Below are 4804 nucleotides of genomic sequence, written 5' to 3'. Positions count from 1 at the left end.
GTTAACTATGGTCCCATAGCACTTAGCACACAGAGTCATTATTCCTTTTACTGTTTATTTATTGTATGAGCTTATCACCAAAGAGCTAACTTGGGAATTCGATGAAGATATGGATCATATCTCATCTAGTGTCATATCTCCAGTAAGTACCTAACACAGAATCTCACACATTACTGTTTAATAAACTTTTGCTTAATAAATAAATGAATACGCGCACCTGGGTGGCTCAGTCGATTAAGCAACTGCTTCAGCTCAGATCATGATCTCGTGGTTCATGGGTTCAAGCCCCAAATCAGGTTCTGTGCTGTCAGCTCACAGACTGAAGCGTGCTTTGTATTCTGTGTCTCCCTCTCTGTCCCTCCCCCGCTCACCCTCTGTCTCACTCTCAAAAATTAATATGCACTAAAAAGTTTTTTAATAAAAATAAATGAATAAACAAACAAACAAAATTTGCTACTACAGACCTTATGGAACTTCAAAACGCCTGTCACTCACACAGCGCCTTTACAGAGAAAAACCTACGTTCCTGTATAAATTGTTATGGTTCAACACATGTTACTTCAAATTAAATCAGCCTTACTATGTGCACACTTCAGCAGCACATATACTAAATCGGCTTTACTATCCCAGCAACAAAAAGTACATATAGCTAGGGGCTCCTGGGTGGCTCAGTCAGTTAAAAAAATGACTTGATTTCTGCTCAGGTCACAATCGCATGGTCCATGAGTTCAAGCCTCACGCTGGTGGCGCTGTCAGTAAGCACTGTCGATGTAGAGACTGCTTGGAATTATCTCTCTTCCTCTCTCTCTCCCTCTACCTCTCTGCTGCCTGTGTGCGCTCACTCGCTCTCACTCTCTCTTAAGATAAATAAATAAACTTAAAAAAAAAAAAGTACATACAGCTAGAAGTTGATCTGGAAGCGAAAACAACCATACAAGGGCTAAAATTCAGGCTGATAGGGACGTTCCAAATATCATGGTTGCAAAATGGCCCAATTAAACCTTAGACTGCGGAAAGTGTAAGTGCTACATGAACGAAGATGACAAAGATCATAGGAGCTCATTTCATTCTTCCAAGTGACTCTAAACTGCTATTCAATCCATTATTAATGGAGCCTATGCAACAAGCCAGTATTAGAGATATTGAATATCATATGGAACAAGCAGCAGACTAGGCACCTTCTCATGCTACCCCATGCACGTTTCTTGAGCATGCTTGCAATAAAATTCTATTACTGAAGATAGTCTGTGTATCTCTCTCCCGTGTGGTCTTAAAGGAGGGAAACCAAGCAGAAGGAAGGCACACACACCAAATGCAAAGTGGCAATTGAGTGACATCACTAATCAGCAGAGGTTAGATGGAAGGTAGGGACTTTGTTTTGTACATATCGTTTCTGAGGAGACAGCAAAGTAGTCCAAGGTTAGGTAATGGACAAAAAGACTGAATAAGACTGAGTACAAAAGTCTGAGTCTCAAAAGTGTGCATTTGTGGGTCATTTTGATCAAAGTTGAAGCCACAAGAGTGGATAAAGTCACCAAGGAAATAACTACACTTAAAAAAAAAAAGAGGGGGAAGACAGAAAGCAGAAAATGTAAGGTCTGTGTCGATTGTGAATTGGAAAGAAGAGCACATAATACAGAGAAAAAGAAGCAATAGAAAAGTCAGAGAGACAGAGAAAGAGAAAGCTTTAAGAAACAGAGATCTGACAGTGATAACAGAAAAAAAAAAAAAAAGTTTCTGATCTCACCAAGCAACGTATGAAAGCCTGTAACCTTAAAGCAATTTTATTAGATGGACAAGGCCTGAGCATGTTTCAAAAGAATGAAGCCTTACAAATAGAGATTTTAAAGATTCTAGAATTGGGGAATAAAAATGTGACTACAGGCGTAAAGTCATAAAAGTGTAAGAAGGGACATGCTCAAAGGTTAGATGAAAGAGGGGAAGAGAAGAAACTATCCTTCTGTAATAGGAGCAAAAATTATGTAAGAACAATAATCAAATGAAATTAAGAAGAAAGTACATTAGGTAGTTCTTCTTCCTGCCAGTCACAGAATCCCAACCTTATCTACAAAGTAGAAGAAATCATCTGCGTAAATAAAATTATGCGAAAATACGAGGGTAGGACAGAAAAAGTGCAAATTTAGAGGACTGGAGCTCGGAAGCTAGTCAGAAGTTACAGCTTTTTCTGAGAAGTCTGTTAACACCAAACTCCCTTCACGCAAGAAACAGGCCAGTCATAAAAGGCTCAAAGTAGGGGAAAAAACCGAAAGGACTATATTTAATCCTCTTCCTTTCTTTTCTCTGCTTCCAAGCTTTTAGCAGCAGTTTACACGTTGTACACAGGCGGTAACTTCTGCTGAGGACATCTCTTTGGCTTTGAAGAGACTTAAATAAACTTCAGGAAAGAGAAGGCACAACCAGCTGCTTAAGACTGCATAAGGTTTTTTGTTTTGTTTTGTTTATTAGTTGTAGTAAAATATACATAATATAAAATTTACTATTTTAACTATTTTTAAGTATACAACTGGGTGGCAATAAGTACATTCACACTGTTGTGTAACCATCACCACTATCCATCTCCGAGACATTTCATTATACCGAACTTAAAACTATCCGTTCAACAACTTCTCATCTTGCCCTTCTCCAGTCCCTAGTAACCACCACAGTACTTGCTGTCTCTGTGAATTTGACTACTGTACATACCTCATATATAAGTGGAATCATATGGTACATGTCCTGTGTCTGGTTTCTCTCACTGAGCATGTTTTTAAGATACATCCATGTTGTATGTAGCCTGTATTACAATTTCATTCATTTTTAAGGTTGAATAACATACCAGAATGTATATACCACATTCTGCTTATCCATTCATCTATTAGTGGAGATCTGGACTGCTTCTACCTTTTAGCTATTGTGAATAATGCTGAAAATAAACTCTGGTGTACAGATATCTCTTTGAGTCCCTGCCTTCAATTCTTTGGGATAGAGACCTAGAAGTGGAATTGTTGGATCATATGGTAATTGTATGTTTAATTTTTTGAGAAACCATCATACTGTTTTCCACAGTGACTGTACTATTTTACATTCCAATGTACAAGGATTTCAACTGCCACACATCCTAGACAACATTTGTTTTCTGGCTTTAAATGAAAATAAGCTGTGACAACACTTATTTTCTGGATATGGATATATACACACATATGTATATACATGTGTATGTCTATATACATTATATGCATAAGTCTGGACATTTATATACATATAAAAAATCATCCTAAACAGTATGAAGTTATTTCACTGTAGTTTTGATTTGCATTTCCCTAATGATTAGTGATATTGAGCTTTTTTTCATAGGTTTATTGTTCATTTGTATATCTTCTTTGGAGAAGTATCTATTCAAGTCCTTTCTCCATTTTTTTACTTGGAATGTTTGTTTTAGCCAAAGACTTTTATTCCCCCCCCCCCAAGTTGGGGGAGGGGCAGAGGAAGAAGGAGAGCAAGAACTCCAAACAGGCTCCAGGCCAGTGCAGAGCCTGATGTGAAGCTTGCTCTCACAACCATGAGATCATGACCTAAGCTGAAATCAAGAGTCAGGATGCTCCACCAACTGAGTCACTCAGGAACCCCTGGCCAAAGACTTTCAAAAAGACACAAGAAGGAAGGCTTTCTACATTGCTAGATCTAGCTCCCTAGTCAAGAATAATTAGAATACGTCTTCTAGATCGCTTGGGAAACTAATCATGGAGAGGAGGTTCTGGTCAGAGTACAAATCAAGCAGAAGAAAAGAACTTCCAACTCTACAAAAACAGAGATTCCTTCCTCTTAAAGGGCCTTCTACCTCATAACTCTGTAATTTTCAATGTGTTTTTCTTTTACAGCAAACTTCCCTATATTTTAGTGATCACACACTACTGGTAGCTTTATTACTAGTGACAGTGGCTATTTAATAAGTCATAACTTTTATTAGCAGTGACACTGTGGTTACTGCTATATGCTAAGCACTATGCTGCATCCTATATGTGATATCTCATTTAAAATTAAGTTCTTAGGGTGCCTGGGTGGCTCAATCAGTTAGCATCTGACTTCGGCTCAAGTCATGATCTCATGGGTTCAAGCCCTCAGTTGGGCTCTCTGCTGGCAGTGTGGAGCCTGCTTGGGATTCTCTCTCTCTCTGCCCCTTCCCCACTTGTGTTCTCTCTCAAAATAAATAAGTAAACTTAAAAAATTAAATTAAATTAAGTTCTCCACTTCAGCCCTAGCAGTTTCATCTTGACTACTGTTAGAAAAGTAAAACATTGGGGCGCCTGGGTGGCTCAGTCGGTTAAGCATCGACTTCGGCTCAGGTCATGGTCTCATGGTTTGTGGGTTCGAGCCCTGCGTCGGGCTCTGTGCTGGCAGCTAGCTCAGAGCCTGGAGCCTATTTCAGATTCTGTGTCTCCCTCTCTCTCTAACCCTCCCCTGCTCACGCTGTCTCTCTCTCTCTCTCAGAAATAAAACATTAAAAATTAAAAAGAAAGAAATAAAGAAAAGTAAAACATCTGGGGCGCCTGGGTGGCTCAGTCAGTTAAGTGTCCAACTTTGGCTCAGGTCATGATCTCACGGTTTGTGGGTTCGAGCCCCGCATCGGGATCTGTGCTGACAGCTAGCTCAGAGCCTGGAGCCTATTTCAGATTCTGTGTCTCCCTCTCTCTCTAACCCTCCCCTGCTCACGCTGTCTCTCTCTCTCTCTCAGAAATAAATAAAACATTAAAAAAAAATTTTTTTTAAAGGAAAAGTAAACCATTTTTAAAACACATGAAAGGTT

This window comes from Crocuta crocuta, unplaced genomic scaffold (assembly GCF_008692635.1).
Source record: "Crocuta crocuta isolate KB4526 unplaced genomic scaffold, BGI_CrCroc_1.0 scaffold39, whole genome shotgun sequence".
NCBI lineage: Eukaryota > Metazoa > Chordata > Mammalia > Carnivora > Hyaenidae > Crocuta > Crocuta crocuta.
This window is presented reverse-complemented; position numbering follows the sequence as displayed.